This window comes from Callospermophilus lateralis, chromosome 1, assembly GCF_048772815.1.
Source record: "Callospermophilus lateralis isolate mCalLat2 chromosome 1, mCalLat2.hap1, whole genome shotgun sequence".
NCBI classification, from domain to species: domain Eukaryota; kingdom Metazoa; phylum Chordata; class Mammalia; order Rodentia; family Sciuridae; genus Callospermophilus; species Callospermophilus lateralis.
The window spans coordinates 139999412-140024360 of NC_135305.1; the positions used below are offsets into that span (position 1 = coordinate 139999412).

Sequence of the window (24949 nt, forward strand, 5' to 3'; positions counted from 1 at the left end):
TCTGTAGCAAACAACTCCTTGTTTGGGAGAGTTGGTGCATGGTTTCTCAGCACCCTGTGAGAAAGTTCCACGTGGCAGCTTCGCATTGGGGCTTGGGATGCTTTATTAAGGCTGGGAGGGGCATCCGAGGAGGAATTAGAAGAAATATCAAGGGCCTGAATAAACTGCTGAAAGAAGATTCCTGAGTTGCGTCTTCCTTGCGGGCAAGGGGTCGCGACAAGTGGTGCCGAAACCCGGGAACCAGAACTTTCAGCAGTCAGGGGTGGTGCACCGGTTAGTCCCAGGTAAGTGGGACCCGCTATCAAAGCGGAGATCAGTCCCAGGTAATTGGGACCCGCTATCAAAGCGGAGATCAGTCCCAGGTAATTGGGACCCGCTATCAAAGCGGAGATTAGTCCCAGGTAATTGGGACCCGCTATCAAAGCGGCAGCTCCTCTGTAAAGCCAGAGAGAGCATTACATCTTATTACAGCTGCACTGTGTACTTTCGCTCTTACTTTCACTTTTGTTTTTTGTGCGTCTTTTGTTGTGTCATGGGTGCCGTATCTTCAAGTCCGCTTCTCCTGGCCCTAGATAACCTGTTACGTTCCAAGGGCCTAAAAGTGAAACGTAGTACTTTACAGAGATTTTTACAGAAGACAGATATTGCTGCACCGTGGTTCGCGTTCTCGGGCAGCCTTACTATACCTAGCTGGGATAAGTTAGGCACAGATCTTGACTTTGCTTCTGAGCAGGGCATATTAGAGGGTGGGGTGATACCCCTTTGGAAGATGATCCGTAGTTGCCTTGCAGATGGCAGATGTCAGGAAGCACTTACTAAAGGACAAGAAGTTTTAGAGCAATTACATAAAAAAAGATCAAAAATGGCAGGCAGTGACGTATTTCAGGAGGATGGCAGTGTGCGGAGCGAGAAACAGGGGAGGAGGCGATTGTCTCTGGCACGGAGTGAGATATTTCAGGAGGAAGGGAATGTACAGAGCGAGAAACGGGGGAGAAAACGCTTGTATCCAGATCTCAGTACACTGTGCACACTCCCATGCAAAAGTGGGTCAGAAGAGGAGGACGATGAGAAGGAGGAGCTCGGGAGACTGTCTCGGCAGCTAGGGAGTCTAACTATGGGAGAAGGGAACAAAAATAAACAGGAGCTCAAAAAAAAAAAAAAATGATCCTCCGGACCCGCCGCCGTACGGTGGGGGTGTTTCGAGGAGAGCTTTCCATGCCCAAACATAGAGGGGGCTGTTAACATTTTTACTGATGGTTCCAAGTCTAGAATGAAAACTTATGTAATTAATGACTCTCCCCCTATCCAACATCAATTTGCTCCTAAAAATCCACAATGGGTAGAACTACAAATTGTTATTAAAGTTTTTAAACAGTGTTCTTTTCCTTTTAATCTTATTTCGGACTCCAGCTATGTGGTACAAACACTAAAAGTCCTGGAGGCCGTGGGAGCTATTAGTGATGCCCACAATGTGTCTGTTTACTTTACTCAGCTTCAACAACTTATCTCTAACCGCACTGCTTCCTTTTATCCAATACATATCAGGGCTCACACCTCTCTTCCTGGTCCGTTATCCCAGGGTAATGCCTGTGCGGACTTAGCCACTAGAGGTCAATTGATATGCTTGGCTTCCTCCTTAGAGGGGGCTAAGTTGTTTCACCAAAACTTCCATGTTAATACATTAACGCTGTGCAGGCGTTTTTCCATTTCAAGAGCGGATGCTCGGCAGATAGTATTACAATGTCCCCATTGTGTCACATTTCTTCATCCCCCTAATTATGGAGTAAACCCACGGGGATTAAAGCCATTGGTTGTTTGACAAATGGATGTGACACATATACCTGACTTTGGTAACCTTAAGTATGTGCATGTTTCCGTTGATACGTGCTCTGGAATTATCCATGCTTCTGCTTTATCGGGAAAAAAGACACGTAATGTCATTACTCACTGTTTAGAGACATGGGCAACATGGGGTGCACCTGCATCCCTTAAGACTAATAATGGACCTGCTTATACTGACAGACAATTTACAGCTTTTTGTTCTACTATGGGAGTACAACTTACTCATGGTTTGCCTTATAATCCTCAAGGACAAGACATTGTTGAGCGTACTCATCGCACCTTAAAAAAAAACTTTACAAAAACAAAAAGGGGGAATAGGAGCTGAACACACTCCTAAAGAACGCCTGTCCTTAGCTCTCTTTACCATTAATTTTTTAAATTTGGATATTCATGGTCGCTCTGCAGCCGATAGACATGTGTCTCCTCAGCCCTCTGTGATTGGCTATGTTAAGTGGAAGGATGCTCTTACGGGCCAATGGAACGGCCCTGACCCCGTGCTGACATGGGCACGAGGATCTGTATGTGTTTTTCCCCAGGATCGTACGGAACCGTTGTGGGTCCCTGAACGCTTGACAAAAAGAGTCTCGACATCAACTGACCAACAACAAGAGATACCACAACAATCCTGTGATGAGGATCTTCATTCTGCTAAGTGCTCTGGCTCTGGTGCTGGTGCCGATGGCACAGGCGACACCAATGCGGTGGTGGGCAGTGGCACGGGCCTGGCCAATGCCGATGCCGGTTCATGGTAATTCTAGTGTCCTCCCCACTCTTTTTTCTACCTCATGTGAGATGTCTGCTCCCTGTGCCTCTCCTAGAGGGGACATGGAGAAAATTTTTAATCAATCTCAAGTTAATCTCACAGGAGTTTTTTGTTTCAGCCTTAAAAACGCTAATTACATTAGCCTTAAGACCAAAAATTTGACTAACTGGGAGGACCCATTGCGGTCCAATCAGGTCTCAAAAAACATTATCAGTGCTGTATTAAACAAGGTAGCTTCGGAGAAACAATCAGGCTCAGAGACCCCCACAAACAGCAGCTCTGCTCTTAACATAACTACCTTGGCTATTATCTCCGAGGCACTAATCCCAGTGCCTCCTTCTTCTAGTAGTATTTATAATGCCACTCATTTCAAGGCCTCTCCTTACTGTTCCCCTAATCTTGGTTTCCCCCCAACATTTACGCCTTGTCAGGATCATTCTTGGGAGAAACATCAAGTTACTAAAGGTTTCTCCCTTTCCCCCTCTCTTAAGAGGTATGTTTATAGCTTTAACAATAGTGCCAGCTCCTCTACAGGAGTAGGTTGGTCCTGGTTTCAATGGCTGATTTCCAATGAAAAGGGGGCTTCAGCCGATATTTCTGCACTGGCTCAGTTGGTAGGAGCCAAAAGTTGACTGGCTAATATTTCTGGTACTGTTAGGGAAAGTGAACAAGGTAATAGACTTACATCTGTTTCATTCAACTCTCTGTTGTATAATGCCACATTGCCTCCTGCAATGGTCTGTGTCCAATCCCCCTTCTTATTCCTTTTGGCTAAGGCCACCTCATCGGGGATGCTGGATTGTTCTCATACTACCTGTCTCTTATCTGAGTGTTGGAATGGTTCCTGGACTGTAACAGTAATTATAAAAATTCCAACTTTTGTCCCAATCCCGGTCACTGCAGATCCTGATAAATTCCCTATTGTTGAGCTACTTAGAGTCCACAGAGATTTTGGAATCACAGCGGCTATAGTGACAGCCGTGGCGATATCTGCTGCTGCAGCGGTTACGGCCGAAATGGCTATGGCCAATCAAGTACAAACTGCTGCCACCATTAATCAAGTTGTCCAACAAACTTCCACCATACTTGAATCCCAAAATACAATTAATCAACATATTTTGTCAGGGATTTTAGCTGCCAACCAAAAAATAGACTTACTCCAAACTCAGGTAAAAAAATTGGCTGACTTAGTGCTTTTGGGTTGTGTTGACCAACGTACACATTTATACATAACCTCTGTCAGATTTAATGATTCCAGAAATGCTTCCCGCATCATTGACAAATATTTGGCTAAAAATTGGTCCATGAAAACAAAAGACATGATCCAGTCTCAACTAACCCAGATAGCTGTCTTAAATAACACCCGTGTTGATCCCGTGACTTTGGGTCAATTCACCGATTGGATATCTTCTGCTTTTTCCTTTTTTAAAGAGTGGGTGGGGGTAGGCATTTTTGATGCAATGTGTTGCTTCGGTATGTTTCTCTGTTTGTGGTTTCTCTGTCGCCTCAAGGCCCACAATGCTCACGATAAGACTATGATCATCCAAGCTCTTGCAGCTTTAGAAAATGACAATTCACCTCAAGTCTGGCTTGCGCATCTTAAACAGTAAATCTTTGACATGGTCGTTGCACCCCAAGTTATTATAACATTGCACTGGGATCGGCATGTCTTTCCTCGTTATTCTCTTAGTGTTGGAAAGCCCTTGCACTCTGCCGGTCTTGCTGCCATTGCACGCAGGTGGGTTTCCACACTAATGCTTCTCTATCGCCTTAAAGTCCGTGCCTTTCTTTCAGGGTGCTGTCAACTCGTTTGTCGTTGTGTATAGCCACAGTTCAGCCTCAGCTGTCCCCCTTCGTCCACCTTCGTCACGATACAGGATGCGAGACAAGACACTGCACTTGAGTGATCCTTGAAGTGGACCTCAAGGAGAGCATGTCCTATTACATGCGGGTTTGATGTCCACGCCCCGCCCCACAAAAAAAGGCGTCGGCTGATATGGCTTTAGATTTGGGGAAGGGCCCTCCTTAGGACTGAGCCATACTATGCAGCCACTTCTACACAGTGGGATAGGACCTCTACTCTCGCCTGTATTGTTTTCAGAAAACAGAAGGGGGGAACTGTGGTGAGCCGTTTCTGCAGATTATGGTCGCCATTGCAAGATGGCGCTGGCTCCACTGTGGTCTGTAGCAAACAACTCCTTGTTTGGGAGAGTTGGTGCATGGTTTCTCAGCACCCTGTGAGAAAGTTCCACGTGGCAGCTTCGCATTGGGGCTTGGGATGCTTTATTAAGGCTGGGAGGGGCATCCGAGGAGGAATTAGAAGAAATATCAAGGGCCTGAATAAACTGCTGAAAGAAGATTCCTGAGTTGCGTCTTCCTTGCGGGCAAGGGGTCGCGACGGGTAACAGAGAGAGAGAGAGAGAGACAGAGAGAGAGAGAGAAAAGAAGAAGAAGAAGAAGAAGAAGAAGAAGAAGAAGAAGAAGAAGAAGAAGAAGAAGAAAGAAGGAAGGAAGGAAGGAAGGAAGGAAGGAAGGAAGGAAGGAAGGAAGGAAGGAAAGAAAGAAAGAAAGAAAGAAAGAAAGAAAGAAAGAAAGAAAGAAAGAAAGAGTGGATGGCAAAGGAATAAGAGGAAGATCAGGAAGAGAGAAACCTGTAGGACAATAAGGAAAGGGGACTCCAAGCAATGGGGAATTAGCAAAATCCCGATCTACCTCATCCCAGTGAGGTGATCCCATAGACTTGGTGTCTTCCATAAGCAGCTTCCCTGTCCCCAACTCACACAGCCCTGCTGGATATGTCCTGACTCTGAGACAACCTGAAGCATATAAAACAGTGCTCTCTGACCTAACCCCAGACTGACCTGTGATACCAGAGAAGTTGGTCAAAGAAGTCCTGAATACAGATCATCTGCCTAGCTCTCCAAGCTCCAAGGGGTCAAGGAAGGATAAGCAGGGTGAAAAGTCTTCATCTAGTACATCAGGGATCTGTTCTCTACCCACAGCTGCTAGTCATAAGCCCTGCAGAAGAAATTGTCCATGCCAATGATGGTATGGTTTCCATTACTTCTGCTAATGCCACATCTGTGGGGTCCAGGTGAGCTGTCCCAAACTTCTAACCTTCCTGAGGAAGAATTAGGAACTCTGCTAATAACATTCAGTGTCAAAAGAAGAGCAAAATCTTGGAAGTTAAAATGGAGGCCTTGGAGGGTAAAACAGACCACAGCAGACTACACGACAACTAATCCTGCCTCTCATTTTCCCCACCTGCTGCAGGCACCACAGACTCCCTGCCCCTACCCACTTACACTTCACAATTCCCAGCAATTTCCACCACAACTGACTTGAAAGACTAGGCTGCTGGGCTCCCAGTCATGTCTGACCCTCTACCTCCCACCACACCAAATGATGATAGGGGAATAATACACATACTCCCTAACTCTCTTTATCTCTTCTTGCTGATTCTCTTCCTCTCTTTAGATTCAGACCCAAATTTGGGGATTCCACCTAATGAGAACAAAGCTCCTAATCATTTAGTCAGAGCTTCAGTACCTCCCGTTTCTCATCTCCCACAACTCCTAACCCAGAACCTTTCTTCTTCAAGATGGCCTCCTAACATCAACCTTTTTCCCCAAAATCCTCACTAACATTTATTATTATTTGTATTCTTTTTTAAAATATTTTGTTAGTTGTAGATGGACACAATACCTTTATTTTATTTATTTTTATGTGGTGCTGAAGATCGAATTCAGTGCCTCACACATGGTAGGCAAATGCTCTATCACTGAGCCACAACCCCAGCCCAATTATTATTTGTATTCTTGATGATTGTCATTCTGACTGGAGTGAGATGAAATCTCAGAGTAGTTTTGATTTGCATTTCCCTAATTGCTAGAGATGTTAAATTTTTTCAAGTGGTATTTGCGACCACTTGTATTTCTTCTTTTGAGAAGGGTCTAATTCCTTTTCTCGTTTATTGATTGGATTATTTGGGTTTTGGTGTTAAGGTTTTTTGAGTTCTTTGTGTATTCTGGGCATTAATACCCTAACTGAGAAGGAGGTGGCCAAAAATCTCCCATTCTGTAGTCTCTCCCTTCATCCTCTCATTTTCTTTGCTGTGCAGAGCTTTTTAATTTGATGCCATCCCACTTAATGATTTTTTATTTCTTGTGCTTTAGGAGTCTTATTAAGTAAGTCAGTTCCTATGCCAACATGTTGGAGAGTTGGGCCTACATTTTCTTCTTGAAGTTGCAGGGTTTCTGGTCTACTTCCTAGATCTTTGATCCACTTTGAGTTTTGTACAGGACGAGAGATAGGGGTTCAATTTCATTCTGTTACATATGGATTTCTAGTTCTTCCCAGCACCATTTTATTAAAGAGGCTGTATTTTCTCCAGTATATGTTTTTGGCACCTTTGTATGAGATAACTATTTATGTGGGTTTGTCTCTGTGTCCTCTTTTCTATTCCATTGGTCATCATGCCTGTTTTGGTGCCAATACTATTCTGGTTTTGTTATTCTAGCTCTGGTATTTTGATGCCTGCTGCTTCACTTTTCTGACTAAGGATTGCTTTGGCTATTCTAAGTCTCTTGTTAGTTTTCCAAATTAATTTCAAAACTGCTTTTTCTAGTTCTGTGAAGAACATAATTGGAATTTTTAAAGGAATTGCATTAAATCCCATAGTGCTTTTGGTAGTATGGCCATTTTGATTATGTTAATTCTGCCTATTCAAAAACATGGGAGATCTTTCCATCTTCCAAGGTCTTCTTCAATTTTCCTCTATAGTGTTCCATAATTTCCATTTTAGAGATCCTTCACCTCTTTTGTTAGGTTGATTCCCAAGTATTTTTAAGGCTACTATGAATGGGATAGTTTTCCTAATTTCTTTTTCAGCAGATAGGAATATCAGAATATAGGAATATAGGAATATGATTGATTTATGACTGTTAATCTTATGTCCTGCTACTTTGCTGAATTTATATCTGAGTTCTAGAAGTCTTCTGGTGGAGGTTTTAGGTTACCTTTGTACCTTTCTTGAAAATCAATTGTCCCTTTATATGTGATTCTAAAGAACCTCTGTTCTGTTTTACTGACCTATTGTAACTAACTCTTTAAATTTATTTATTTTAATTGCGTATATATCACAGCAGAATGTGTTTTGGTTCATTGTATGCAATTGAAGCACAACTTTTCATTTCTCCGACTGTACACAATGTAGCATCGTACCATATGTGCAGTCATACATGTACCTAGGGTAAAGATGTCCATCTCATTCCACCATCTTTCCTGCCACCGTGAACCCTCCATCCCCTCCCTCACCTTTGCCCCATCAAAGTCCCTCCATTTTTTAAAGAATATTTATTTTTTAGTTTTAGGTGGACATAATATCTTCATTTTATTTTTATGCAGTGCAGAGGATCAAACCCAGTGCCTCACGCATGCTACTCGAGCACTCTACCACTTGAGCCACAACCCCAGCCCAAGTTCCTCCATTTTTAACCCTTGATTATAATAAATTCTCTTCCTGACTGCTTTTCACTGGCTCCCCCTGCTTGATGCCCTCACCATTTTAATCCACATACCTAGACATACTGAAAATGAATTTCATGAGTTCAGTGGAACTTGGATTCAAACTAGGGTTACTTCAAAGAACCACTTTTAAAATATTGAGATGTAAAAACTGTATTTTACAGATAAATAAACTCAAATAAATTCATGGTCATCTGTCCCAGAAAGCTGTTCGGTGTGTGTGGGAGCATGTAGAGGCCAGGTGAAGAAAGGTAATCCTAAAACATCGTTATTGGGTAATGAAAAAAAAAGAGAATACAGATAGGAAAACTTGAGTACTAAATGTTAAAATAATTTATTTCTTTTAAAAATGAATTTGCATTGTGAGATAATTGAACAAATCCTTATAAAATACAAAAATTTAAAGAATAGCCCAGCTTCCCATGGCCAGTGGCCACCATGCCAACACCAAGTTTGTGCTCAGATGGTTTGTGGCAGTTGCCATCCCCTGTCTCTCACTCAGTCCCCCACAAGGCAGGCGGCAACTGCATGCCTCTCTGTATAGGTATTCACAAGCACCCAGGTGGGAGGACACCAAGAAAGGTGGCATGGACTGGGGTCTTGGAAGCCACCTCCAGAAGATGCAGGATGACAGAAGGGCCCCTCCACCTGTCTGCTCCCACTCAGTGAGCATCCCATTGGACCAGATATACATTTTTTGTGGCAAAGGGATATTACAACATGTCAGATCAGTGAAATGGAATCATATGATATGTGACCCTTTGTCTTTGGCTTTTTTTTTTTCTTTTTTGGTACTGGGGATTAAACCCAGGGGCATTTAAACATTGAGCCACATCCCCAGCCCTTTTTAATTTTTGAGCTAGGGCTTCACTAAATTGCTGAGGCTGACTTTGAACTTGCAATCCTCCTGCCTCAGCCTCCCCAGCTGCTGGGATTGCAGGCATGTGACACCACACCCAGACAAAATATACATCTTTCACTATGGAGTTCCCACTATGTATTTTTCTGGGCCTCTGATGATTGTCACTCAGAAGACCACAATCTTGGCTTTCGATTGTGTCAAAGAGATGAAGACCTCTCTGCTAAGCAATATCAAGTTCCTATAAAAGCGAAACTCTCTTTTCCGGAATATTTAAACTTCCTTCTCAATCTCATGAGTGTCATAGCTGATCCTTGTAACAATTTCCAGGATTACATAGTCTTCACTGAAAGGAGACATTTGCACATTAAGTTTCTGGAAGTGAACTGGAAGCACAAATGTTTCCACAGCTTACCAGAGCCTTTTCCCACTGGAGCTATGCATTATGTTGGCATCTCTCATTTTGTTTTTGACACTCATGAAGTCCTTCCTAGTTGTTAATTGCCTTGCTGATGACTGATTTGTCCATAAAGCACACTTTCTGACTCAACTCTGCTACTTATATGTCATTGTACACACCTCAAAGCCCAAGTATTTTTTTTTTTTTTTTGCATGAACACTGGCTGATGCAGTGAACAACTCTGGCTCTGGCTTCAGTGGAGTAGATAAGAATCAAAAGTTCTAATGGGATCTACTTTCTATACCTGAACATCTGGAGAACTGAGATAGCCATGAGTTTCAAAATGTACTTAAAGAATTGAAATATTCAAACAGTGTCTTGGCTAAAGTACATATGTTATGAGTGGGTTCCATGGTATCCTACGATGCTCACCTTTATTCTACCTGTGGCATGGTGTCTATCCTTTATTCTACTTTACATTTTTTTCTACCTTATTTTTATCTGTGCACTATACTTGTACATAGTGGTGGAATTTGTTGTTGCATATTCATTCATGCACACAATATAACAATATAATTTGTCCAGTATTGCTCCCCAGCATTTCCCACTTCACTCCCCACTTCCTACCCCTTGGTCCCTTTCCTCTACTGAACTCCCTTTGATTTTCATGAGATCCACCCCCACCTTTCTTTTCCTTTTTCCTCTCTAGCTTCCACATGTGAGAGAAAACTTTCATTCCTTGACCTTCTGAGTTTGACTTATTTCACTTAACCTCATGGTCTCTAGTTCTATTCATTTTCCTACAAATTATAAGTCTTGCTTTATAAAAATACTCCCTGAAGTAAAAAAAAAAAAATCATGTAAACACTGCCTGTAAGTCTTATAATTTCACTTTTCTTTATGGCTGAATAAAACTCTATTTGTGTGTGTGTGTGTGTGTGTGTGTGTGTGTGTGTGTGTCTCACACTTTATCCATGTGTTCATGGACAGCTGGGCTGGTTCATAGTTTGTGTATTGTGAATTGTGCTGCTATAAAGATGGGTATTGCATGTATCACTGTGGATACTACTTTACCCTCTTAACTGGCATCTTTATCATATTAGCAGCTAGTGGGTAAGAAACAACTACAGATATTGCATCTTTTCTTCAAGCATTCTCAAGGTTATTTATAACTGTTATGATTTAGATATTAGGTGTCCCCCAAAAGCTCATGTGTGAGACAATGCAACAACATTCATAGGTGAAGTGATTTGGGTTATGAGAGCCATAACCAATCAGTGACTTAATCCCCTGATGGAGATTAACTGAGTGGTAACTGATGGCATGCTGGGATGACTGGAAGAGGGATCACTGGGGGCATGCTTGGGGGATATATATTTTGTATCTGGCAAGTGGAATCAGAGTCAGTCTCTCTCTCTCTCTCTCTCTCTCTCTCTCTCTCTCTCCCTCTCCCCCTCCCTCCCTCCCTCCCTCTCTCTCTCTCTCTCTCTCTCTCTCTCCCTCCCTCCCTCTCCCCACCTCCTTCCTGATCATCTTGTTAGCTTCCCTCTACCACACTCTTCCGCCATGATGTTTTGCCTCTCCCCAAGGCTCAAGGAATGTAGCTGACTGAGACTATAGATTGAGACCTTGGAACAGTGAGCCCAAAATAAACTTTTTCTTCTCTTAAATTGTTCTTGTCAGGTCTTTTAGTTACAGCAGCAAGAAAGCTGATTAAAACCATGACTTAATTACTGGGGCTGCCACTCAGCTGGCTGTCTCTTACACAGTGGCACCCTTAGTTATGTTGGCAGTTGAAATCAACCATCACTTTATACAAGTCAATGTACTTTTTCTTGCACATCATAAGTCTTCTGATAATATTTTTCTGCCAATCAAACCACAAGGTCATATTTAAAGGCAGCTGTAGACTGTGAATTCTGTTAATAAGAAGAAAACAGATTGATACCTTCAAGAAAGCTGAACAATTAAAATTGCGAACTATTGGAAATATGAGACAAAAAAGGCTTGAAGTTTTTCCCAGTGAGTTGGAGGCAGTGTTTACATGATTTTTTTTTTTTTACTTCAGAGAGTATTTTTATAAAGCAAGATTTTTTTGTACAGATAAACTGGCCATGTCAAATTGATTTCTTTTAATACCTTACAGGATCTTTTAGTGGTATAGAGATATGGAGAATGTGCCAGAACTTTAGAGATGGTCCAATCAGGCTGCTAGGTCTTTGTTTTATTTTTCCCCTCAGTTTTTTTTTATTGGTTCATGATAGTTGTACATATTGATGAGATTTTTACATATTCATACATACACACAATATAACCATATAATTTTGGCCAATATCATTCCCCAGCATTTACCCCTTCTCTTCCTTCCTCCCACCCCTTGGTCCCTTTCCTCTACTGATCTTCCTTTGATTTTTAGGAAATCCACCCCCATCTTTGTTTTCTTTTTTCCTCTCTAGTTTCTGGGACTTTGCTTTTTTGATATGATTTCCATCCACTGAAATCTGGATGCTGGGAATTCAGGCATAATTGGCTCCCAAAGTCAGAAAGTGGTTGCTGAGAAGATCTGTCATAGATGTCTTAAATCTAAACATAACCAGACCTGGTTGTTCCTTGGGAAGCTCCAAATTCTCTGATGTGTGACATTATTTGTTTGTGGATACAATAACTACACTCAGAAGACCGTGGAGGAGAGGAATCTTGGAGGGAGATTTTCAGGGTACTGAAAACTCTGCAAGCTAGGAGGACTAAGCCTGAGTACTTGAATGGACTGATATGTCCTCAAATAGGCTGCATTCCCCCCACCTCCAAGGAATGTAACTCTTCCCTTTTGTTCTTTCTTAACTGAGCCAAGATTAGAAATCAAAACGTCTCCTGTGTGTGTACACCAGGAGCCTGGGAGGGGGTACCATTTCCATTTCACATACACTTGCTTTCATCTGCTTGCCCAGGGATGGCCTGAGAAGACACCCAATATTCATACCATCACGGGCAGGAGAATGCCTTCTAAAGAAATAATCTTTTTTTTTTTTATTATTGGTTGTTCAAAACATTACAAAGCTCATGACATATCATCTTCCATACATTTGATTCAAATGGGTCATGAACTCCCATTTTTACCCCAAATACAAGTTGCAGAATCACATTGGTTACACATCCACATTTTTACACATTTTTACATAATACCATATGACTGTTGTATTCTGCTACCCTTCCTATCCCCCACTATCCCCCCTCCCATTCCCTCTCATCTTCCCTCTCTACCCCATCTGCTGTTGTTTAATTCTCTCCCTTGTTTTTTTTTTTTTTTTCCCTTTCCCCTCACAAACTCTTATATGAAATTCTGTGTAACATTGAGGGTCTCCTTCCATTTCCATACAGTTTCCCCTCTTAAAGAAATAATCTTTTTGAAATAAAATTTGAAGTCATATAGAAGTTTAAAAGAAGAATCAGATGCTTCTCTCTTTTCTCCCCTCATTTTATGACGGTGTTAATGATCATGGTCATGATGTATGCATAAACTGATTTTCATTTTTTATTTCATATTTGATTAAATTCTGTTTTGTTTTAGTTAAACCATCATATTGGAAAGCAGAAATTGAAATACAGTTTTCTTTTCTCTCTTTGTAATAAATATACGGTGGTTCCTTTTGGGGACTTCGGTTGGGTAATATTCCATGTGGGAGAAGGAAACATGGTATTAAGTCATGTGAAAAATGCTAATGCTAATGATAAAATGCATGCTGTGAGGGTGTGCCTTCAATCAAATGACTTAGGAAGAGAAAACCTGTCCAAATCAGATGGTAGTTTCTCACTGAATAAACATAATTTAAGAATATTTTGAAATGTTTTTATTTGCCAAATGCATTGAGATACTAGGTATAATATAGAGCATTTCCTAGAACCAAGTTGTCTTTTTATTTTTCATCCCGGTAGGGTGATTTGTTGTATGATAGTCATTGTCTTATACTTGTGGGTGTAAATAAGATTAAACTTCTCTTAGAAGTGAACAAGAAATACACATTGTCAACTTATTGAAAATTTTTTTATGTTCTGACTCCTTTTTCTTTGCATTGACATTTTGAGAGATTTTGTTTTGTTATTAAAAAAACAAACCTTGGTAACTTCAGTGAAATCCCATGAAAACAATATAAGAACAGTAACAGTGAGGTGCTAATAAAAATCAGAACTGACATATTTCAGATCAATATTCTTCTTTGCCTATAACAATCACAAATCCTAGATTAATTTGACTTGCTGACCTTCACCACTACCTGCGGGCTAAACTGGGTTCCTGGTGATGGGGGTGGCAGAAAGCTGCTTGTGGACAACCTTTGCAGCCCAGCCTAATCCTCATGCTCCCCCTCCCCAACACACACACACACACACACACACACACACACACACACACACACACACACATACACAGTGCTCCCAGAGAAAGCAGAATCTGATTTCAGGACAGCTGGATTCGACACCATTAGTCTTTGTTCTCCTGAGCAACTGACCCTTTGGGGTCACCTGCTATGAAATGGGGAGGCCTCTTCTGACCTTAAGAAACTCATTTTTTTTTTTTAAGAGAGAGGTGAGAGAGAGAGAAAAAGAGAGAGAGAATTTTTTTAAATATTTATTTTTTAGTTCTCAGCGGACACAACTCTTTGTTTGTATGTGGTGCTGAGGATCAAACCCAGACCACACGAATGCCAGGCAAGTGTGCTACCTCTTGAGCCACAACGCCAGCCCTAAGAAACTCATTTTTTAAAATCAAATGATAGAAAACCCTTGAAAGGGTCTAATTACTTAAAATCAGATTCAGAGGGGTCAGCCACTGACCCAGGTCTTGGAATTTCCCATACTTCTTTCATGACAGTCCCCGAAGGGGACTCAGTAAAGAGTTCTATTTGCTGGGAACGGTCACCTCCAAGTCTGAATAAGCAGGAGGTTTCAGTTTCATCAAATCCGCCACCACAGGCCCAAAGCAACAAAGCCAACCAATCATGGACTAAAGTCTCCAAAGTTGTGAGCCAAAATAAACCTCTCTGAATAAGTTGATTTTCTCTGGTATTTGCTAAACTGACAGAAATTTAACACAGCAGGAATGTGGAATCAGAGTTCTGCTCCTGCATCCTAATCCCCACTCTCCCTGCTGAAGAGCTCCAGCACTTTCCAGTTCAGGCTTTCGTACTGTTGGTCTCTTCTGCCCCCTAATGGATCCTCTCCTTCAGCTTGTACTCCAAGCAGCCAGGTAGAGAGTTTGAAGTTAAAGAACTGAAATTTCCCAAAATCCTAACCTCCAGTTCCAGGCTTGCTCCACACCATGTCCAAAAGGACTGGTCTTCCTAGGTCCCTTACTGATCCTGGTCAAGTCCCAGGACACAGTCTTTACACCAAGTTGCTAGGTGTCTTAGGCAAGAAATCCTCGCTCTCTGTCTCCATTAACTCATCAGAAGGAGCTAGAAAATCTTTGCTGGGTAGGTAATTCTGATACATCTACAGAGGGAGAAAGGACTCTAACCTGATTTCCTGGTAGAAAGCTAAGGTAGGGGTTGCCCCCACCATTTTGCCCCCACCAGTATCACCAAAGGAGCCAGGGTCTTTGGGCTTCTTGGAAACCCCTCAGAGGGGGCTTAGGATCTACAAAGACAGTCCCTGATTATAAGGATTCTGAAAGACTTAGAACCTTGGTTAAGTTCCCAGGCAAATTCTTTGTCATTCTTTGCTTCAGATCATCCAGGGTCTTCCAGGGGGAAGATATAGACAATAAGGACCAGTGGCTAGTATTTAGGGACAGCAGGGCTCCATGAGCATGTTCTGTATTTTGTGGGGGTAAGGGCAGTGGGGATTTAACTCAGGACTTGGCTCATGCTGAGCACTGTTCTACCACCAAGCTATACCCCCAGCCCTGTTCTGTGATGATCCAAGAGAAGGGATGTTCTGCAAAGCAAACTGAGAGGGGATCAAGGGCTTGTCTTGGTCTCCCTCAAGTACATACACTCACTGACTTGTTTATAAACATTTACTGGGGGCAAACCTGGGGACACAAAGAGGGTAGATCTGATCCAAGGGGGTCTGTCCAGGATTGGAGAGAAACCCATGGCTATTTTAGGAGCAATGAAGGGAAAGGAAGAATGCTCCCTTTATGGGCATATATCCATGTGGATCTCACAGATGAATGGGCACTGGCTGGTGCTGGGGGCACTTAGCAGAGGCAGCAGCAGGCAGTGGAGAGGGAAGGGTGTGTCCCAAGGATAACAAGAAGCACACGGGGTGGGGCCAGAAGACCACCAAGTTTCCAAGCATTGGTCCTGCAGTCCAGAGGCATACTTTAGAGAAATCTAAATAGGGGCCTATCAAGAGTCAGGCTTCGTTTTGAAAAAACGTTTTTCAAAAGGTGTGAGGCCAGATTTGAAGATGGGGACCCCAGCACTAGGGATGGCAGGAGGCTTAGTTCCACATGGTGACCAGGAGTCAAAATTCCTATGAAGTTGATGAGTTACAATACCAGAGAGGAATGGACACTTGTGGACTGTCTGTAGGCGTTTAAACGTACAACCAACTTAGAAGAAGCAGCAAGTCATTAAAAGAGAATGTTTATCTAAAGTATATAATTCCATAATTCCACTGCTAGGAATTTTTCCTGGTGGAGCAGGAAATAATCAAAGCCATAACCAAAGACTTACAAACAAAATATTTAGTTCAACATTAATAATGATAGAAAAAAAACTAGAAATAGTCCAAATATTCATGAGAAAGAGTGGGACAAAGCAGTGTGACACATCCTTCATAAAGCATCTTACACAAACCTTTAAAATGTTTGAGAAAAACAGAATTCTGGCGTGAAAGTTAACACTCAATGAAGTTTTATTATTATTATTATTATTATTATTATTATGATGATGAAAAATAAAGACATGAGTACCATAAAAATGTTTCTGAAGCATTTCTAATATAAGAAAATTCATATTTTCAAAAGAAAGATACTAATAAATAGAATGCTTCCAATGAAGTTCTGAATACATATGTGCTTGTGATGGTTAATCTTGATCATCAAATTGATTGGATTGAGAGACGTCCAAGAAATTAACAAACTGCACTGCTGGGTGTGTCTTTGAGGGTGTTTCCAGAGATAGTTTGTACATGGGACAGCAAACTGAGGCGGTGGCTCTACCCAATAGGTTGGAGACCCAGAGGAAAAGTGGAAGAAGGAGCAGGTACAAGTTGAATTCTTGCACCGGAGCATCTTTTGCTGCTGCCATCACCCACGGACATCAGACAACAGCTTCTTCAGCCCTTCAATGTGCACTTGCACCAGTGGCTCTCCACGGAGCTTCCAGGCCTTCAGCCTTGGGCTGCATCATTAGTCCCTCTTGTTCTGAGACTTCTAGCTTCTTAAACTGAGCAGCTACTGGTTTCTCTGGCTCTCCAGTATGTAGACGACCATTGGGACTAGCCTCTGATGGTATAAACCAATCTAATAAATCTCCTTTTTATATTTGTGTGTGTGTGTATGTGTATTCTGTTTCTCTAGAGAATCCTGACTGATTCACTCCCCTTCCTCCTCCCAGTACAGGACCCCCCTAATCCCTGGTCCTTCCTGGACAGTCATCCATGGCTGGGACTTCCTGAGATACTTTTTCTCCCCACCCTTTTTGGGCCAGTCTAACCTACTCCATGTCCTTTCTTCCTCAGCCTGGAAACCCTGCTGTGGGCCATCCCACAGGAATCCCCTCTTCCTCTCTGTCCTACTCAGCACCTGCCCACCCCCAATCCCTCCCCATCACTCCTGATAGTCCATGGAATTAAGAACATTTAGTGCTGTTGACTTCACAAGCTCTTAAATTCTTCAATTTCTTATCCAGTGGTAGGTTCAGAGCTAAAAGAGAAATCAAAAGAAGCTGGGAAGAAACTGCCACACAAAAAGCCCACAAGAGCTTTAGGACACTTGCCAAAGATAAGCTCCTAACTCCTAGGGAACCAATGTGAGGAAGGAAATAGGTGCTTCATAATTTCTATGAGGCTAAACAAAGTCTGTGCTGGAGGGAATTTATGTTTTGACACTGAGAGAGGGTGTCTTGTACAATTAGAAGTGAGGACATTTTACCTGAGGCTTCAGCACTCAGGGGACCTGGGCTCTCTCTCACACACACACAGGTGACCAACCAGTGGCCTCAGGACATGGTGATTCTCTAAACTCTGTGGCACAGAAGGTCACCTGTGAGCTTCCTTTGGTGGAGAAAGCAATATTCATTGGAAACACTTTATTCAATGGTGAATGTCAGCAGGAAAACTAGGTCCTTTACTGATATTTTCTCTGTGAGGCTGACTATCAGGATCTAGAGCTCCAAACACTCTCTGACAATGAAGGAGACAACTATACCCAGCCCCATCCCAGCCCTTCCTGCAGTCCCTGGGCTTCAGCCCCTTCACTGTACCATGGGAGTTGGAGGCAGTGGGTCTCAAGGCCAAGGGTCAGGTCTGTGTCACCGTGGGTGAGGGCTGTGAGGGTACAAGGTGTCTCCCCATCAGCTCCTATCAGAGTCTCCTCTGGCTACTGAAACATATCACCTCAAATACAGTGACTTAAACTATTCTCTCATAGGTCTGGAGGTCAGAATGTATTTGGGGTGGGGTGGGGATTAAAACCAAGGTGGCAGCAGGGCTGGGCTCCTTCCAGAGGCTCTGGAAAAGAATCCATTTCCTGGCCTTTTCCAATTCTTAGAGGACACTGCATTCCTGGGCCACCTTAGAGACCCCAGATTTCTATCTCCTGGCTCTTTCCTCCAACTTCAAACCTAGTAATGCAACACCTACAAATCTTTCTTTCTGCCCTTTCAGTCTGTCTCTCCCTTTTTCTCTTCCTCTTCTCTTCTCTTTCTCTCTCTCTCTTCTCCCTCTCCCTCTCCCTGTTTCTCTCCTTTGCTTTCATCCCCACATCTTCTCTCACTCTGACCTCCCATCTCCCTCTTTGTCTTGTAAAGACCCTGCCTTGAGACCACCCAGATAATTTGGAGCTATCTCTCACCTCAGGCTCCTTAACATCATCCTCTCTGCAAGATTCTTGTGCTCACACAACATAGCACACTCCCAGTTTGTGGGGTTAGGAAGAACAGTCTTTGGAGTCCCTCATTCAGCTTACCTTAGCTCCATTCTCAGTTCTCTAGGTATTTGGAGAGCCTTCTTCCCTATTTCTCTCCCTCCATGTGTCCTGAACAGTCTCTGGTTTGGGCTACCATTGGGGCCTTCCAGCCCAGGCTCATCCCTGCCATCCTCCCAGGTCTCCCATGGCCTTTTCTACTTTGGGAGTCATGCAGAAGGGGCTGCTTTCAGGCACAGCTCTGAGGCATTTCCTTCCCATGGCCCCCAACAAGTTCTCTCCAGACCCTACTTCATTGCCAAACCATCCTTGAAGGAAGAACCTATGAGAATCCTTGTCACATGGTAGAGAAATGATGGCCCAGAGACCCTGACTGACCTGATCAAAGCTACAGAAGAGACTCAAGTCCCAATCTCATTGCTAGCTCAGGTGCTGGCTACCCTCAGTCCATACCAGTGGATCCCTGCTCTATCCAGCTTTCTCCATGGAGAGCTCAGGGCCCACAGGACCTAGGACACCTGTCCCAGGAACCATAACCTAGGGACAGGGACTTCAGACAAGGTTCCTTGTACTTTTTACCCTACTTCTAGATAAAAAAAAAAAAAAAAATGAAGGTTGAGACACGTGGGGAAGGGACCATGAAAGGGTCCAGACCTTGTGTTGAGTTTCCAGGAAGAGGGGGGTCCCTCTTCCAGGAAATGCCACACATGACCTGGTCCAGGGCTCTTGCTCTCCCCTACCTCTGGGAGGGTCAGTTTTTGGCAAGTGCCTCTTTCAGCCCAATATCTGCTCTCTATACCCAGTTGCTCCCTCTAGTTCCAGGAATTCTCAGCAATATCTTAATGAAGGACAGGGAGAGCTTTCCCAAGGGAAGAACCATGGAGCTTGGGGTCAGGAGTCCAGGAAAAGGGGAACCCATGGTCTTCTCAGGACCCAGAACTAAGGATCAGCAGAGACTCCAGGAATGACTGTTGAAGGTGACTGTGAAACTCCCTGGGAAAAGGCCAGGACAGCACACACATGTCCTGCAGAATACCAGGCCTGTCCCCATTTTCACCTCCTGATCCCTGTAGTATACTTCCACTCTTGTCCCAGGAACCATGGCCTAGGGACAGAGACTTCAGACAAGGTTCCTTGTACTTTTTCCCCTTCTTCTAGATTAAAAATCTAAAGTTGTTAGGGCCCAGAAATCAGCTGGCATGAGCTGGGTCATAGCTCAGTGGCAGAGTATTTGCCTAGCACATTTAAGGGACTGGGTTTGAGCCATAGCACCACATTAAATAAATAAATAAATACCGTCCATCTACAACTACAAAAAAAAATTTTTTAAAGAAATCAGCTGGCACAGTGGACATTCAGTGACCATTGACTTGAGAAGAGAATCAGGAAAGCCCTATCACTAAGTACAAGTACTTATATGGCCATAGGAATAGGGATCATTCACCATAAGGGGTGGTCTGTGTGGAAACATGCCTGGTATATACCTTGGGAGTCATCCTGATCATCAGCTACTCTGTCCCCAGTATAGACACAGGGCTTCTGATGACTCTAGCTCTGTGATACAGGGCATCCTATGGGTGAAGGTGGGGAGGTCAGCATGAGCAAAAGCACAAGAAAGTACACTTCTTGCTTCCTTCATGGCTAAGGCCAGCACACACAGGACCCACTGAAGCACCCCAGTCCCTCCACCTTGAAGACCCCAGACTTCTGTTTCCTGGATTACCATCCTGTTCATCAACCAGAAAATCCTTGGGTTCTGTGCCACATGGCTAAGCCCTGGTATGTTCCCAGGACTCTGCCAGGTCAGGGGACAAAGGGAGGGAGGAGGTCTAGGGCCTCACCCTGGGAAGGAGGGAGAATCAAACACAGGAAGTAATCACTGGCAGAGAGAGGGAACTAGGAGAGGATGCTGGGATGCAGGCCCAGGGTGGGGCCTCACAGGGTGCATAAGAATTCTGGGAGCAGATGAGTAGAATAGGCCACAAGCAAGGGGAGAAGCTTTGAATAAGAAGAAGTACAGGGGCAGGGCCCAGGGGGACAAGTAGAAGCCCTGCAGACCCTATCTCTTATCAGATCTGCCATTTCAAAAAGCAGATCCAATACTGAGATATTATTGAGCTGATTTCCCCCTTCCTATTATATTTTTAAACACAAGGACACTAATTATTGGGCTTAGTACTCACAGATTTTGTGAGGTTGATATCAAGGATCATCATCCCATTCCACAGGTAGGAAAACTGAGGCTGAAAGAAGTTAAATCCCAAAGAGTGAGGCAGAATGAACTACTGGTGTCCTGACATTCCAGCCCAGGGTCTCCCATCTGAAGAAATGAGGCCAAGGGCTGGGATATAGCTCAGTTGGTAGAATGCTTGCCTCACATGCACAAGGCCCTGGATTGGATCCCCAGCACGAAAGAAAGAAAAAGAAAGAGAGAAAGAAAGAAAAAAAAAGAAAGAAAGAGAAAGAAAAGAAAGAAAGAAAAAGAAAAAGAAAGAAAGAAAAAGAAATGAAGCCAGAAGAGGAAGGGATCTGCCGATGCTCACACAAGGGAGCACTGCCCTCTGTTAGGACTAGACATGCTTACATGAAGGACTCTCCCTGCAACATTCCAAAGCCTAACCCCAGTCAGAGGTGCAGAAGGAGCCCCAAGAGCAGACATCAGGCAGAGTCAGGGCTACAGACCAGTGGCCATCCCTCTACTGAGTGACCAGGGGGAGGAAAGGATGGCAACAAAGGGCCTGTAGGAACCCAGGATGTTGTTGTTCCCAGAAGAGACTGTACAGGGGAAAGAGGGGAAAGAGCTGCATTCAGCTCAGCCCTCATCAGCTCTTGACTTTGGGTAATTCACTCCCCCTCTGTGGGCCTCAGATTTCTCCTGTAAAAGGAATGACAACAACAATCTCTCTCCTGCAGAATGGGTTTGGATATTAATTGAGACAATGACTACAGTTTGTCTGGCCCATGGCACCAACTCTCAACCATAGCTATCATCTCCTGGCCTCTTATCCAAACCTACCTCAGACATGCTGTGTGACTCTGAGCAAATAACTTCCCTCATCTGAATCCCAGTCTTACTATGTGCTATAGCCTATATATTTGGGGCTGAGGGAAAGATTGAAAGACTATATTGGTGATCACTGTTCACATTCAGGACACAGGAAGAGGATTTGATCCCTTCTGCCCCAGCTAAAACCTGGTCCCTTAGTTTATGCTGCAGGTCACAGTCTGGTCTTCTTGGAGTGGCTGCCTTTGATATAGAAGGTTGGTGGGATCTCCAGCCCTAGCACCTCCAGCAGCAGCAGGGATTACTGCCCTCTTACTCTGCCTGGACCTCAAAGCCTGCACTGTCAGACCCTCAGAAGTCCCAACTATCCAGTCTAGCGCCCCAGGAGCCAGAGGCCTAGGAGCACCATAGAATCACTGGGGGAGCCTGGAAAGGAGTCTTAGAGAATGGACCCTGTCACTCAGCTACACAGAAGAAACTGAGGCCTGGAAGGGTCACACCCAGAGCCCTAACCACCAGTCTCAAGGCCCAGTGCTCCCCACACAGGCTGCTGTCATATGCCTCTGACCCTGAGGGGAATCTCTTCTCAGTCAGCCTTCAGCCCATGATTTATACATTGAGACTCAGCCAGGGACCCCAGGTCTGTGAATGGGGCCAAAAAGCCAGTGCTCCCTGCCTTCTGCCAGGCCTTCCAGCCTCAGGTTCCCCTCTGGTCACACAACCTCCTCACTGCCTGCCTTTGTCCCTCTGGGCCTATGAGGCTGAAACACGTTCATTGCTAAACATCCCATCCCCGATTATTGATCATGATTGACATGCAGAGGGTGAGAGGAGCCATTCCTCCTTCTAGCTTGGGGAGCCAAGTGACTCCACATTACAGACCCAGACCCTACTCTCCAAGATCCCCCCACCCAGCCCAAGGGCCCCAAGACCATACTTGGGAGAGGAATGTGGAGTGGTAGGGAACTCACCCGGGGCAGTGGACAGCCAAGTGGTCAGAATCCAGTCACACAGTGAAGATGCACAATTCACCTGCATCACCTCATCATTGTCTTCCATGGGCCCTTGGAAGTGACCCAGTTATATTTCTGGCCAAAATATCCAAGACTTCCTGTACATGTGTCTTCCTCACACACATATTCACACACACTCAACCACACACCTCCACACATCCACAAACCCAGTGCTCCCAACGTTCTAGCCAACAGTGTCTTCTAGAGGCCTCTATTGTCCCCTCCCTAAAATGTCTCCACCCCATCACTAATAACCTCCAGGAGTGTGGTGAAAAATCCTTGGGTGCATGGGTCTTGGAACAAAATTGTCTCTTTCCACAGGGGAAGGAAATGATCTCTCCAAGGCCACACAGCAGGCCTGGTCCCCTACTCCTGGGTCAGTGTTCTAATCCTTTCCCACCTGGCCTGGGTATGTGGATTCCAGCTAATTCCAGCTAATCCCAGGGCCCTACCAGAGCCCAGGGCTGCACCTTCTCCCAAGGGAGGGGCTGGGGCAAAGGATATTCAGGTGCCACATAACCCTCTTCTCCTAACACAGGATGTACAGCTCTCCAAAAGGGGAGACATCACCTTGAAGAGAGTAATTTTCAGACCAAGAATACCAGAGATGTTTTCTCATTTCTGCCAGGTGGGATGATAGGTAGGGGAGAGAGCTGAGGTTTATGGCAAAAACGCTAAGAACTTTGTCACAAACACCAATACACCCCCAAGCAGAAGTAACAGATACTAATGTCAACTATTGCATATGCTTTTACTAAGAAAGGAAAACACAAAGGATCAGGTTAGGTCCCCTTTGTTGCCCTCCCCAGCCCCAGATTCAACCCCTTCCTCCTTCCCCAGTATAACCTATAACTACTCATTCCACATATATCCACTGATCATCTCAATACCAAACAAAGCTTTGGGACCTGAGGACACAGCCTAAATGACCTAGGGTCTCAATCCTAGAGGAAAGTGCCAATTGATGACACAGACCCAGAACAAATACCACATGATGTCTAATATGGTGTCATGTGTTCTTTAAGAGGAGAGAATGACAACTGCTGGTTAGCTGGATGGTCACCACCCTAAATGAATAAGGGGACCAACACTTCAGGTGCATGGGGAAGAGTGCTCCTGGCAGAAGGAACTGCAAGTGCAAAGGCCCTGAGGTGGAAAATATACCTAGCAAGTTGCAGGGACAGCAGGTAGGCTAGGAGTCAGGATCCAAGGAACAAAAAGGGGAAGGGATGCAGGAGAGGAAGCCCCAAGTGTCCTTAAGGTCTTTGCAGACATCTGTAATGATCACTTTAGGATATCACATGGGACATACCCTTTTTCTTTTTTTGAGACAGGGTCTTGCTAAGTTGCCCCAAGCCAGCCTGGAACTTGTGATCCTCCTACCTCAGCCTTCCAAGTATCTGGGATTACCACCATGCCCTGCTAGCAGCCCCATTCTTGAAGAAGCAATTCTATTTTTGCTAATATGAACATGAGTAGTGCTATGGTTTGAATATGTCTCCCAAAGGTTTGTGTATTGGGAGCTTGATCCCTAATATGTTAATGTGGGAGCTGAGGAACCCTTAAGATGTGGGACTTAGCAGAAGGTCTTTGGGTTTATGGGGGAGCTGCCCTGAAAAGGCACATTGAGGTAGTTCTCATGCAACCCATTGGTAGTTTTTTGCTGAGGGTTGTAACAAAAGCCTGAATCTGGCCTCATGATGCAATCACTTGCTCCTGCACACACTCTCACCATTGTCATTGGCCATGAGGTGATGAAGTCCAGGGAGATGCTTTCTAGTACCTGCACCATGACATTTGGACTATGAGCTAAATTAACTTCTTTCCTTTATAAAGTTAGCCTGCATCAGATATTTCATTATGGTGATATAAAGCTCACTAATAAAACAAGTATGCACTGTTGTTTGTGATTTTAAAACAAGACCATTATAGACATTGGCACAGGAAGAACAAACCTGAAATTGGCTAAACAGGGCCAATTGTTTCCAAAGATCAAGAGCATGTGACTACTATCAGTGAGATGCTGGCTGCAGAAGCTATGTTCACTTAACTGCAAACAAAGTACCTATGGAAAGCAAGGCTTGAAGAGACAAGGAGGCCACTTCCCTAGAATAATGTGATGGATCTGCAGACTGAAGAGACTAGAGGTGGGCTGGCTGCTTCTAACTGCACTACAGAAACTCAAAACCTAGAATTCTCACTTCAAAAAGGGTCATTCCCATCGTAGATGCAGGAACAAGCATGTCTCCATTTCCATGACCCCCATGATCTGTTAATGGGAGGGTGAGCCTGTTCCCGGTGCTCCTGGCTGTCTCAGCTCCCAGGACATGTCCTTACTTGAGGGGCAAGAAATAAGGGACAATGGGGGCTAGGGCTATAGTTCAGTGGTAGAGCACTTGTCTAGCATGTGTGAGGCACTGGGTCTGACTTTCCACACCACATATTAAAAAA

At 44.1% G+C, this 24949-nt stretch overlaps 1 protein-coding gene and 1 pseudogene across 4 annotated transcripts in view; one reads left to right on the forward strand and one right to left on the reverse strand.

Annotated features, from left to right (window-relative positions):
- The window catches only part of Znf70 (zinc finger protein 70), a 76708-nt gene that overhangs the window by 32748 nt on the left and 19011 nt on the right, over nt 1-24949 (reverse strand). The window lies entirely within an intron of this gene.
- LOC143399013 (membrane-bound glycerophospholipid O-acyltransferase 1-like) lies at nt 8554-11335 on the forward strand (annotated as a pseudogene).